This window comes from Globicephala melas, chromosome 2 (genome assembly GCF_963455315.2).
Source record: "Globicephala melas chromosome 2, mGloMel1.2, whole genome shotgun sequence".
NCBI lineage: Eukaryota > Metazoa > Chordata > Mammalia > Artiodactyla > Delphinidae > Globicephala > Globicephala melas.
The window spans coordinates 59,645,969-59,659,994 of NC_083315.2; the positions used below are offsets into that span (position 1 = coordinate 59,645,969).

Genomic DNA, 14,026 nt, shown 5'->3' on the forward strand with positions numbered 1-14,026 from the left:
GGGAAGGGTTTCTGGATTGGGGGGCTGGGAGAAAGAAGAAACCTCTTGGCTCCCTCCACCTACCCCTCCCACCAGAAGATGTACCTCTGTAGTCTCCAAACCCACTATTACAACAGCCTTTCTGCCTCACCTTGCTTCCTGTAGGCACCCCTCATTCAACCCACCCTCAGAATCCATCCAGCTGCTGGGATGTTGAGCATCTTAAACCATAGTTCTGGGCCTGTGGTCCTGTGAGCGGCCATGCTGCTTGCACATTCTGCTCTGCAAGTCTAAGAATGTTAACAAGGTAGTAAAGTCTTCTGCTCTTTGCATCTTTCCAACCCTGAGTTTCATTACTACAGCCACACTTTAAATGGTTCTTTATGTTTCTTTGCATTTACCTCTTTTTGTCCTTTGCTGAGAATAACTTCCCCCTCCATTTCTACCTGAGTGCCACCTTCTCCATGAAGACTTCATCCAGTTTTCCTCAGCTAGAAAGAATCTCCATGCTCTGAGCTTCTGTGGATGTCTAATTACATATACATTTTCCACCTTGCCTTAGCTCTTTCTGTAGCATCTCCTCAGCTAGGTCTTATGCCCTTGGACGGTACATAGTGAGCATCTCATTCAGTCTCTGTAATCGCACCCAAGCAGCAGGTGCGGTATGAATGTGTCTGCCTCACCCCAGTAGGTGCTTGGGCAAATGCCTGTTGCCCCAACACAGGACTTCCAACTTATACCGCTCATTTTTAGGCAGGCACTTAACGGAATGGGCCAGACACAGGTTACACAGACAGGGGGGTCGGGACATTCCAGCCAGTCGGTAGGGTATCCTTACCCGCCTCCCTCTGCCCAGCTCCAAATGGGGTGTGTGTATGAAGGAAGTGGGGGCTAGGTAGCCCCGCTAGCTCCTCCTCCGGGTCCACCCAGCGGATCTTTGAGTCCCAGGAGGTCTCCTAGTCCAAGGGCCGCAAGAAACTCAAAGCGGCGGTGCGCCAGAGATAGGGACCTCTGCCAGAGATGCGCCTCCCACTCACGACTAGTTTAATTAATTTGTTTATATTTTTTGGAGGGAGGGGGCGTTCAATGAAGGGGAAGAGGTGGAGCGAGGGGAGGAGGCGGGCCCAGTATGACTGACGAGAGCACCGGGGAGCCAATGGCCCGTGGGGGGCGTTCCCCCCCATTCAGTACTCCTCGCCTGGCTCGGAAGGTATGTTAAACAGCTGCTTTTAATTTGGTCTCCCCAATCTCGAGGGTTTGGGGGGCTTGTTTGCCGGCCGGTCGCTTTGGCCAGTCCGCCATGGTGTAGGCGCCGCGGTCCCTGGGACGGAACTAGGGGAGGCTCGGAGTCCGGCGGCCGAGGGAGCTGAGCGAGGGGCAGGCCAGGAAGGAGAGCTCTTGGCGCCGCCCGCTCGCCAGTGTGCATTTCCAAGCCGGGCCGGATCCGTGGGGAGGGGGTCGGCCCGGCCCGGGGTCGCCAGTGCGCTGACCGTGCTGCCTAGTTTATTTCACCGAGCGGTCGGTTTCGGTAGGTTTGGGCGACGGACTGGGTAAGGGGCCGGCAGGAGGAGATCCCCCTCGCTCCTGCAATGCCTTAAAAAATTATTGTAGAGAAGAAAAAAGGGGAGATTCCATACACCAACTGGAACCGGGCCCGGGCTGCGGCGCGCGGGCTCGGCAGGGGGCGGCGGCCTGAGCCAAGCCGGCCGGGCTCACTGAGCCCGCGGCGCCGGGAGTTGGTCGAGAGCTGGAGTTAGCGAGCGAGACCGGGCCCGCGGCTTTCCCCGCTAACCACGCCGGGCGAGGGCGGCAGCCGCCCGAGGGTTTTGTTTCTGTCCGCAAACTTGTCGGAGGGGGCGGTGGGCGCGCTCCGAAGAGGCGCGGGCGCCTAGGGCCCGCGGTTGTTATGGACTCTGGGGGCGGGGGCAACGCCGGACTTGCGGGAGGGGCGGCCGGGGGCGGGGGAGGACACCGGAAAGAGCACCAGCGCCTCTGCACTAGACCCATGCGCCGGTCTGGGCTCTCCGACCTCCCGGGCCGTGGCAGTAGAGCCAGCATTCGGCGCTGGAACCCGGCCTGGGGGTGTGGAAAACCTCCACAAACTCGGCGGCTGCGACCCGCGGCCCCAGCTGATCCCCTTGCAAACATGGAGCTGCCTCCTTCCCCGCCCACCCCAAGGCAGCGACGGTGGCTCCCTTCCCCTCCCCCGGCCGTGCTGTTTGCCCGCGGATGGGACGGGGGTGGGGGCACGGACGTGTGAGCGCTCCCACGAGGGGGTGGCCTGAAAGGGGCAGTGAAGGTCGGAAACTGGGAAAACAGTCTCCACGCTCGGAATCGGGAAAAGGAAATGCATCAGCCGGCGGGAGGGGCGCGGGGGGCGCGCCTGTCAGCCGGGATGGCGGCCGTGGGCTGGGAGGCGGGGCGCCGGCGCGAACCGCCGAGGTCGGGCGGGGCGACGCCGGGAGAAGAGGCGCAGGGGCCCGGGCTTATGGAGCGCCGGGCTGCCCCTGCCTCCACTCCTTGGCCTAGCCTGTTTACTATCTACTCCAGCGATGGCTTGTGCAACCGGCCCGGAGAGGAGCCGAGGGGCGGGGCCTTTCCCTCTCTCTTCCACCCATCTCGGGCTCCTCCAGAGGGCCCGCCTTCTCTTGTCTTCCACTGGCTGGGCGAAGCTCCCTTTTTTCCTTCTCGGTTGTTGATTGGATGATATTCTCCCGAGCTCCGCCTATCGGAGGCCGGGCTGGAGTTTAAGTTGCTAAGATTTTTTTCCGTGAAGGGCGGAGGGAGGATTCCTGCGGCTTACGTGAGGCGCAAGGGTCCCGCCCCTACTTCTCATTGGTGGGGCGGATAGTCCCGCCTCCTCCGGCGCAGAGAGCTTGGAGGGGGAAGTCCACCCCTGTTCCCCGCCCCCTCCCCTAGCGTGTGTGCGCGCTCAGCACATGTGTGAGGCCCGCCTAGCTCCTTCGAACAGTCCTCCCGCCCGGAAGTCCCGGGCTTGGAGCCCTTGGCAAGGGGGGCGGGGAGAGGCAAGAGGCACACAATGATTTCTCCAAGTCTCGAGATCTGGTAGCCTTTGCGATGAAGTTAGGAGTTGACGGTGTACGGTGGCTTTGGGGGACTTAGCTCTCGGGGTTCTGCAAGGGTTGGGAGGAGGGTGTGGGGTCTATCCTTCCTCGCCAAGTACTAAAGTTGTGCCCCTGTGGCCTGGCTTTTCCCGCGACTCTCGACTTCCTGGAAATCGCCCTAGGCTTAAGCTTGAGAACGCTGCGGACGCTGGCAGTGTGTTTTCTTCCCAGCACAAGGCAGCCGCTGTCCTTGCTTGGCTTTATCAAAAACTCTGAGCAACTTAGGATTGGCCTGGATGCCTTAGGCAAGACCCAGGGCAGCTCATCCCCTGTTGACAGAAAAGTCGAGGGCGGCCCAATTATGCTTGGGTTCCAAGTGGTTCTTGATGTCCAGGTGGGAGCGCCGTGTGGCACTCAGTCCAGGGAGCGGAGGACGGCCCAAATTTAAAATAGCCCTCGGTCAGTTCTGCATAATTACCTCTTCTTCGTAACCTCCTAGAGGTTTGGCCTGGGGGTCTCGTTTGTTTCGTTGGTGTGACTTATTTTTTGAGCTCGGTTCTGGGGCAGGGCTTAGCTCCCGGCGAGGCTGCTCCCATCTGTCGGCTATTCATGGAGTTCACAGTTCGCTGCCTTGTCCTTGCGGCTTGGGAGTCAGGCCCACCTGTTGCCAGCGCTCATTTCTTGTGGTCTCCGGCAGATTGCAGAGGGAGGACAAGGTAGGACCTAGGAGTGAGTTACCTGGGGCCTGCCTCTTGGATACTGACTCAGCTCTCTTGGGGGAGTAGCCTTTTTGCGGAAGAGAGCGGGAAAACTCTAGTCCCGCCCCCTCCCCTCCTGGCGCTCCGTGAGCGCCCCCCGAAGCAAGGCCAGCGTCAGTTCGCCCTATTTAGTGAATAAATAAAAGCCACCTAGGTATCGCAAGCACTTTGTCTCTCTGTTCAAGGCCATATTACCTACACAGAGAGCGCCTAGGGACTGTCATTAACACTCGTTGGCCAAGAAGGAGGGAACAGCTGTTATTATTGTCCCCAACTCTGGAATTTTTATCATTTCTCTTTAAGTGTGGCGTAGGATTCATTTATGCTGTGGCCTGTTTGGTCTCCTTCCTCAGTTCTTCGAGTCTTGATTCCTCCAGCTCTACTCTGGAGATCGCTAATGCCTTACGCTTCACGCTCCGCCTTCCGGAGGCTTGCCAGGGCGTTGGCTCTTAGGGCCCTGCCCTCATTTTGGTTATCTCCGCCCTCTTAGGACTGCATATTCAGGTTTAGGGAGTGTCGGCGATAGAAGTATGCAGCCACCACTAGCTGCGGGCTGAACAACCCCTGGGGCTATTCCTCGATTTTGGTCTCCAGCCCTTAATCTTGTATTCTATACTTACTGAAAGGAGCTGTCGGCTGCTCCGTATATTTGTGTTTACAAGGAGGCAGTGTGCGGAAATGTAAATTGTAGAGAACTGGATGGGAATGATGAGGTTCTCTTTATCATTTTTTGTAAGGGGGTCCTGATGCTGCTGCCTCTCCCTTACAAATCCCAGGGCATCGAATTCCCGCTGCTGAGCTCCGCACCACCTCCTGTTTCAGGCCCTGGAACTCTCTGCGCTTCAGTCTCTAGTGTAAACATTCCACAAAAGGACTGCTAAGGTTCAGCCTCCTCGCGCAGGGCGGAGTCAGCTTCTTCCTAGACGGGCATCCTAGCCAATAGAGGCTCCTACCGGCGTCGAGATACCCAATCCGATGGTTGGGGGCGGGGCCTGGCCCGGCGGTGCGGTAGGAGGAGACTATCTCACGGACATTTTTACCCCACATCGGTTACTTACCTTCCTGGGGCAGCCAGAGAGCTAGGGGTAGCCTTCCAATGCAATGACTGGCGAGGGCGGGAGCGGAGTTGTTGGGCCTGTAGCTGAGAGGGCAAGGGGCGGGACATATGGAGTCCTCCAATGAGGCGTGAAGAGCTTCCCTGCCTCCTCCAATAGTGTTGCGGCTTGGGGGTGGGATTCAGCAATTCGTCTCCAATAGGCGGGGTTGAGTTAGGGAAGCTCCCCGCCAATAGGGGCGTGGAGAAGGTGAGCGGCTTTCCCCCCCCACTGCCCTCCCAGCCGGGGGGGAAGGGGCGGGTAGTCGGCAGCCAGGGTGCAGCGATTGGCTAAACCTTTGACAGGCGGATAGTACGGCCTGTGCGGAGCGAAGTTGAGTCTTCCCTCTGCGGGGCGGGCCGGGTGAGTGGGCGGGATTTCCCGGGTAACAGAGAAGCGGCCGCGGCGGTAGAGGCGGCGGAGACGGTTTCTCCATCTTCCCCCCCTCCCCTTCCCCCCTTGGAGTTTCCCTCCCTCCCTCCCTCCCTCCTTCCCAGTCTGGGCACTGGGGCCTGTGACCGCTTCGTTAGCGGAGAGGAGGCTGCCAGTCCGCTTTGGCGGGCCTGTGCCCCGCGCGTTTCTCGGGGCCTCCGTGCTGAGCCTGAGGCTCATGCTAGGAGGGACACGCAGTGAGAGCGGCCGAAGCAGCTTTGCGGTGAGAGCACGCCGGGCCGGGGTCGGGGCAGGGAGCCTGGTGGCGGGTAACGCCGGACTCGAGGGTGTGTATTTTTGGGGGGGACTGACCTCCTCGGCTTCCCGTAGAGCAGGCGGGCGGGAGGCGTGTGGATGTGTGAGGGGGGTGGGGGGCGGAGCGGGGTAGCTCTCGGTGCGGGAGGGGGAGGAGAGCGTAGTCCCGGTGCGCGCGGAGGGGGCGGGCTCTCGCGCCGCCGCTCAGGGGCGGGGCCGGCGCGCGCGTGCGATTGTGGAGAAAGGGGCGGGGCTGGGCCCTGTGCTAAGTGCTGTTTGCGGTCGACCACCCCTACAGTCTTCCCGGGTTGGGCGGGGCCTCGGCTGGACGGCCTTGCACTGGCCTGCTGGGGTGAAGGAACGGCCTGGGGGGTCTCCCGCTTGTGGCTTCGGGGCGCGGCAGGGAGGGGGCGTGAAGTCCGCCCTCCTCCGCCTTCCCGGGATCCGGTTGGCCGGAGGGGCAGTATGGAGCGGCGATGCCACTCCCCCTGGTCGTCCTCCCCCTTCCGCGGGTTTCCGCCTCCTTGGCAAGTGAGGCGGGGCTCGGGAAAGCCCGCTGTCCGGTCTGGCTGGGAGTCGCGGCGCCTAGATCTGCCCCGCCCTACGTCTCTTTGGGGTGGGAGGGGCCCCCAGACTGCAAACTGTGGAGATGTCAGGGCTTTCTCTTGTGGCTCAGCCATGCCTTTTGCCTGGGGCACGAGGGTCAGGTGCCAGAGCTGTTGTGTCTGCTTTTCTTGGTGCAGCATGGATGGCACCATGCAGCCTGGACAGTGGGATCGTGGTCCCCGCCCCTCCCCTCTCGGTTGTAATTATTGGGGCGAGGTGCTCAAGGTCCTTTCGTTGCAGTCTGCGGTCGAGTGCTGCTCGTGCTGAGACCGTGCTTCCGCAGCGGTGATGGTGGGGGGAGGGGCAGAGACTCATCAGAGACTAGAAATGTGGCCGGGGACAACCTTTCCTGGAGTTCCCTTGATGTTGGGTTACCGTGGCTGTACGGGGCGGGGTTTCCTCTGAGCCAATGGGATGGTGGGTAGTTAGACTTCGCCACTATTTCGGTGCCTTAGAACTTCAAACCCAGTTAGCCAAGAAAAGGATGTGCAAACTCCTCTTCCCAAGGCTGAAATTTAGAAAAGGAAGGGTTGGACTTACATTATATTAAAAAAATGATCTTTTATAGAAGATGGTGATTTTTTTTTTAAAACTCAGACTTTGAATGAAATACTCCAATTTCCTCAGCTTCTGCATTTTTGAATGCTTTAATTGTACTGGTGGTTCTGTTATTTAATTTCTCAAATAAATAAGTTGCAATTTAGGTAGCTTCAGGTGTTCTTGAAAAGTCTGCTTGTTTTATGTAATTCTGTTAGAACATCTAGACCACTTTCTATTTATATTCTATAAAACACTGTTCTTGCCCTATTTTTTTACAGAGAGTAGGGTGAAATCGAGGACTAGTGTAGCCTTGTGTATGTGACTTGTTGCCCTCCAACCTGTATTGGGAAATTGCCTTAGGACATTTCAAGTTTAATGAACCAGTTTAATTGAGGGTTTTGCTCTGAGTTGAGACATTATCTTTTCTTAAGAGAAATTACTTGTGTTTTCGATATTTTTCATGAGAAATTAAACAAGGAACAAATATGTTTATTTATGCACTAATATCTGAGCAAGCCCTCTGGCTAATTAGCTGAACTGAAGTTAAATTCTAGGTTTGTGCTTTGCTCAGTTGGGACTGAGAGCGTGGTGCCGTGTGCTATACTCATGTGAAGAGATCAAGTCTCACCTTCTTAGCTAAAGAAGTAGCAATGGCAACAGTAGCTTTTTAGTTTGGTTTATGGTGACTGTGGTAGAACTGGTGTGGAGGCAGAAAACCTGGGTGTTTTTCCTGATGCCATAAACTGACAAAGTTTGTGAAAAGAGTGGAGAATTTACCATTGGGAAAGTTTGGTCAACACATAATTGTACCTACCATTTGCAATGCTGTGTGCTGGGAAACATAAAAGACCTAATTTATACCCTTAAAGAATATGTTGGGACTTCCCTGGTGGTGCAGTGGTTAAGAATCTGCCAGCCAATGCAGGGAACACGGGTTCGATCCCTGGTCCGGGAAGATCCCACATGCTGTGGAGCAACTAAGCACGTGCACCACAACTACTGAAGCCCGCGTGCCACAACTACTGAAACCTGCGAGCCACAACTACTGAGCCCACGTGCCACAACTACTGAAGCCTGCGTGTCTAGAGCCTGTGCTCCGCAACAAGAGAAGTCACCTCAATGAGAAGCCCGCGCACCACAACTAGAGAAAGCCTGCATGCAGCAACAAAGACCCAACGCAACCAAAAATAAATAAATAAATAATTTTAGTTATTTAAAAAAAAAAAAGAATATGGTGTCTGTTGGCGAACCAGAGTCAGAAGTCCCACATAGGCTTTAAGAATTCAAGTAAGAGCCTGGATATGCTGTATTAGGAAAGTTTTCATAAATGCTTTTTCTCTCTTCAAATATCAGTATCATATACTATAGTTTTGTCAGAGTCAGAGACCCTAAAGAGATTTGCATTTTGTAATTAAGATGTTTTCACCTAAAGAGTAAAAAAAAATTTATTTTTTTTTATTTTTTAATTTTTTTGCGGTACGTGGGCCTCTCACTGTTGTGACCTCTCCCGTTGTGGAACACAGGCTCCGGACGCGCAGGCTCAGCGGCCATGGTTCACGGGCCCAGCCGCTCCTCGGCATGTGGGATCCTCCCGGACCGGGGCACGAACCCGTGTCCCCTGCATCGGCAGGCGGACTCTCAACCACTGCGTCACCAGGGAAGCCCCAAAATTTTATTTTTTTAAGGAAGGTGGTGTGTAGTAATTTGATAAAATTCCTGGCAAAGCATAGTCATGTTTACATCTTAAGTGCAAACAGACAAGATACTGGAGGGCTATTCGAGGCAGATATTAATGGCTGTGAATTTTAGTTGGAATTAAAAGATTATGTCCATGGCATTCAGTAATCTAGTGCAGTGCTTTCAAAGGCTTTCTTACTCTTCTGGATAACTCCATTAACCAAAAGTTTGTTAAGCTTTATTTTCTGTAGATTCTTATATAGATGATGTTAAATGCTTTTTCAAACTACACCCTCTGTCTCCTTGAATAATAATAAGAGAACGTAACATTTATCGAGCCCTTTACTACCCCCCAGGCACTGAGTTAAGTATTATATATTTATTAATCTGTTTAATCTTCACTACAACCCTATGTAGTGGGTACTATGAAATCTATGTTTTAAAGGTGAGGAAACAGTGGGAAAGAGAAGTTAGACATATGCTAAGTGGCTAATCCAGAATTCGAACCCAGACATTCTGGTTCCAGAGTCCACACTCTTAATGCTATACTTCAGCTGCCTCTGGTCTAAGGGTAGTAAATGGAGAAGGAGCAGCGTGGGGTTTTTTTTTCCCCCACTTGTGGTAAAACATATATAATGTAAAATTTATGATTTTATCTATTTTTTAAATGTACAATTCAGTGATATTAAGTACATACACATTGTTGTGCAGTCATCACCATCATCCACATTTTGTTTATCTATTCATATGTTGATAGACGTTTGGGTCGTTTCCACTTCTTGGCTATTGTGAGTAATGCGGCTGTGAACATGGGTGTATAAATATCTCTTCAAGTACTTGCTTTGAATTCTTTTGGATATATACCCAGAAGTGGAATTGCTAGGTCATATGGTAATTTTATGTTTAATTTTTGGAGGAAGCAGCAATGTGCTTTTTTTTTTAAAATATTTATTTATTTGGTTGCATTGGGTCTTAGTTGTGGCACGCAGGATCTTTGTTGCCGCATGAGGGATCTTAAGTTGCGGCATGCAAACCCTTTGTTGCCGCATGTGGGATCTAGTTCCCTGATCAGGGATCAAACCCAGGCCCCCTGCATTGGGAGTGTGGAGTCTTAGCCACTGGACCACCAGGGAAGTCCCCAGCAATGTGCTTTTGAAAGCACATTGGGGGAAAAGATTGGGATTCAGGTTCTAAAGGTAAATTGAGTCAACATGCATTCTTTTTTAAAATTTATTTATTTGGCTGTGTTGGGTCTTAGTTGTAGCACGTGGGATCTTTCATTGTGGTGTGCAGGCTTCTCTCTGGTTGTGGTGCGCAGGCTCCAGAGCACGTGGGCTCAGTAGTTGCAGCGTGAGGGCTTATTTGCCCAGTGGCATGTGGGATCTTAGTTCCCTGACCAGGGATTGAATCCGCATCTCCTTTATTGGAAGGTGGATTCTTAACCACTTGACCACCAGCGAAGTCCCTCAGCATGCGTTCTTTTTTTTTTCCTCTTAATTTATTTAATTAATTTATTCTTGGCTGCATTGGGTCTTCGTTGTTGTGCATGGGCTTTCTCTAGTTGCGGTGAGCGGGGGCTACTCTCCGTTGCGGTGCGCGGGCTTCTCATTGCAGTGGCTTCTCTTTGTTGCGGAGCACAGGCTCTTGGCGTGTGGGCTTCAGTAGTTGTGGCTCGCAGGCTCTAGAGCACAGGCTCAGTAGTTGTGGCGCATGGACTTAGTTGCTCTACGGCATGTGGGATCTTCCCCGACCACGGCTTGAACCTGTGTCCCCTGCATTGGCAGGCAGATTCCTAACCATTGCGCCACCAGGGAAGCCCTCAACATGCATTCTTGACCACCTTTTTTTTTAATTGAAGTATAGTTGATGTACAATATTATGTAAGTTTCAGGTGTACAACAGTGATTCACAATTTTAAAGGTTATTGAGCATCTAAAATAGCTCTGGACTGACACAGGAAGAGTCTCTGTTCCCAAGAAGTTTACAGTCTTAGAAGGAAAGGTAAATATACATATAATATAATTTTACTACACATCAGTGTAGGTTGAGTGCATAAGAGTCAAGTGCAAAGAGCTGTAAGGAATTCAGAGGAGAGCCCACCTTTTGGTGGGAAGAGGAAGAGGGGACACTGAATGAGAAACAGGAGGGAGGAGTCTGAAATCATACATCTAGTTTAAGGGAGTTGTTAGGCTCAAAATACCCCCAGAGAGTGCTTTGGAATGTTAGAAGGGGTGGCATTGTATTGAAAATGGCACATGAATTGTCTCTCTTCCAGAGTTTGTGCATCCTGTTCTCTTCAGTTCGCAGATGTGATTGCTTCTACTGCGTTGGAAGGTAGTTAAGAATCACAGTGAAGAAATTATGGACTTGGCATAACTTGTTGCTGTTACTCTGTCAAGCTGACAAGCTGACAGAGTATATATATATATATATATATAATATATATATATATTATTAATATGGTCAACTATTATTTCCTAATACTTCTTTTCTTTCACATGCCTTCCTGTTTCTGCTACTTTAATAAGTGAGTAGTAGAGGTAATATCTTAGGATTTTAATCTTTTTCTTGTTACAGTTTAAGTAATTAATTCTGGGTGTTTGTTTTTTGTTGAGGTTAAGGTCAAATAATGAAATTCATCTAGCAGCATACTTGGGTAGTCTGAATCAGGGTTCTGCCATTATTACATTATATTCTTTCCAAATGTCTCAAGGAGTTTTGTTTTTCTGACAGACATCTTTCTTTTTAAATATGAATTTTAATTGTCTTTATACAGTTATCTGTTCGATTGTCTTTTAACAACACATTACAAAAAAAACTTCGACTTTCTTTAGTTTTGTAACTTTCTTTTGGGATCTTTCTTCAAAAGACACGCCCCCCCCAAAAAACAAAACAAAACAAAACAAAAAATCACACAAAAGACATGCCCAGTGGGATTTGTTGTCAGTTATAACCAAATGCAGATTTTTTTTTTTTTTTTTGTCCTTGTATATTTGCAGGTCAACAACCTGATACTGGTTTTCATCAGGGAGAGCTATACAGTGGCTCACAGTTCATCTAGATTGGGACTTTACTTTCTTGATAGCCTCAGTGCCTAGGACAATGCTGGCACACAGGTGATAGATAAGTAGTTTACAGCCTGAACTCTGTTGGCATTTTAAAGTTTACTAACTAGAGGATACCTCTGTTTAGTTGGCAGTTGGCTTCAAAATTAGTTAGGCGTTTATTGGTAGCAGTTCCTAACTGATACATCTCTTTTTTGCCCCTCCCTTCTTTTGCTTTTGTACTCCTCACCCCCTCTTCTGTGTGTGTGCCTGCATGTTACTTGTATTTATCAGCTTCGTGGCAATGGATGTTTCCTCAGTCCTGCTGGTATCCTCCAGGTGCCAGGCTTATTGACTTGCAGGCTGTTGAAGGATATATGGAGCCACAGTCTCTTGTCTGCAGCTCTGAAATGCAAGAATTTTTGTTTGTTTGTTTTTTGGTAAGTTTGGTTCCACAACTAATTTAGGGGGGGGACAACCTGTTCTACGCTGTCCCACTTGGTACAGAAATGTGAACGTGCGTGATTATAGAGAGCTACTCTATGCGCCGTATTAGCTTTCCAAAATCTAAACAATACTGATAACTCTCAAATTTCTGTCTCTCCCTGGGGACCTCTCCTTTGTACTGTAGATGAACAAATCCAGTGGCCCACTTCATATTTCCTCTTGGATATCCAACAGGCATCTTTGACTTCTCTCTTTTTCACACGTGGTCTATCAGCAAATAAATACTATTTGCTCTCTATTCAAAATACTATCCAGAATTTGACCAACTTGATACCACCCCCTAGCCCCCAACTACAGCAGTGAGTGCCACTAACATCTCTAGCTTGGGTTATATCAGTAGCACCTTAACTGTTCTCTTTGCTTTGTTATTGCCCCTCTTCAGTCTGTTCTTAACATATTGATAGCAACCCAAGTGATTCTCTGCTTAAAACCCTCCAACGGCTTCCCATTTCAGTCTGAGTTCTTATTATGACCTACGAGAACAAACACGGTATGCTCCCTATCTACTACCCCCAACTCCATTACCTCTCTGACTTCATTTCCTACTAGTCTCTCTTTCCTCCATTCTGCTCCAACTACGTGGCCTTTTTGCTTTTCTCGGAAAATACCAAGCACATATGTATATCAGAGTCTTCGTGTTTGCTGTCCCCTCTGCCTATAATGGTTCTTCTACTGATTTCTACATGGGTAACTCCTTACTTCATTTACTCAAAAGTTACTTTATATTAGTGAGGTACTCTTTGGTCACCCTTGTCTAAAATTTCAAAAATCTTCTGCTTTTTCTTCTTAGCACTTGTCACTGTCTGATATTCTGAACACTGTTTATTATCTTGTTGTCTATTTCTCCCACTAAAATGTAAACTTCCTGAGGGAGGAGAGTTTTGTTTTATTTACATCTATATCCCTAGCTCCCAGAACAATTCCTGGCACATAGTATGTGCTCAGTAAATATTAGAGGATGCATGCATGTGTGAATGAATGGTTTGGTTTCCATCACAGCAAAGCACTATGCTAAGCATGGTGGAGGATACAAAGATGGTTAAAAGTTTGTGTGCCCATGTCTGTGTAGGGGCAGAAATATAGCTAATAGGATAGAGGCGGTATGAGGTGAGTGACACATCTATCATCTTAAGAACTACCTTGCGTTCTATTCTTTATAATGCTTTCTTTATAGCTTCGGCTAGTGTATCTTCTGTTACACTTAGTCTTGTTTTATACCATTCCTAGTTAGTTTATAGAAACCTTGTCACACAAACTAAATGTTAATGTCCTTGAGAATAGGTATACACAATGATTTCCTTCTTTTATATTCCCCTACTATTATACTTAATTTTTTAAAAACTTCAAAAAAATTTATTTATTTGGCTGCGCCAGTTCATAGTCACAGCACATGAGATTTTTAGTTGTGGCATGCAGGATCTTTAGTTGTGGCATGCGGGATCTAGTTCCCTGACCAGGGATCGAACCCGGGCCCCCTGCATTGGGAGTGTGGAGTCTTAACCACTGGACCACCAGGGGAGTCCCTAAACTTTTCATTTTGAAATAATTTTAGGCTTAAAAGAAGTTGCAAAAAATAATACAAAGAATTGCCATAGTACAGTGATCAAATCAGAATGTGAACGTTGATATAATTATTAATATCTTTTGAATTGAACCAAATATTTTCTTGTCCATATTCTACCTATAACATCAGTGTCAGTTAGACCCAATATTAGTTTTTGAGTTTCTTTTTGAGCAGTATTAACTACTTGAAAAGATTTATATTTAATGACTTTATTCTTTATTAGAGGTCTTCAGAAGAACGAAGAGAAAATTTACTTATTTTCTTTTTAATGGAATAAACTCATTTTAGCTATTACCGCTTATACATCTGACCTATATTGTAGGATATTGATGATCTTAGTTATCCTGTATCTTGAAATGTTTTGGTCTTTTATCATCTTAGGAATTACTTTAGCATTACTCATCAATTATTCCCAACTGTGCTAAAAAAAAAAACTAAAATAATAAGAAAATGGAAGAATGATGAATTGCCTAGAAGGATGATGCAGTAGTAAAATAAGTCATCA

At 49.3% G+C, this 14,026-nt stretch overlaps 1 protein-coding gene across 5 annotated transcripts in view; it reads left to right on the forward strand.

The window, feature by feature from the left end:
• Positions 1 to 1,432: 1,432 nt before the first annotated feature.
• Positions 1,433 to 14,026, forward strand: part of SIN3A (SIN3 transcription regulator family member A) — a 68,025-nt gene continuing 55,431 nt past the window's right edge. The window contains exons 1-2 of one of the 5 annotated variants that reach the window (XM_060293978.2): positions 8,280 to 10,740; positions 11,771 to 11,890. The gene's annotated coding sequence lies outside the window, so the exon portion shown is untranslated. Of the gene's footprint in view, positions 1,508 to 5,372; positions 5,616 to 8,279; positions 10,741 to 10,824; positions 10,934 to 11,744; positions 11,891 to 14,026 lie in introns of those variants that run through there. The other 4 variants (XM_060293979.2, XM_060293981.2, XM_030874925.3 and 1 more) reach the window with 4 other exon arrangements.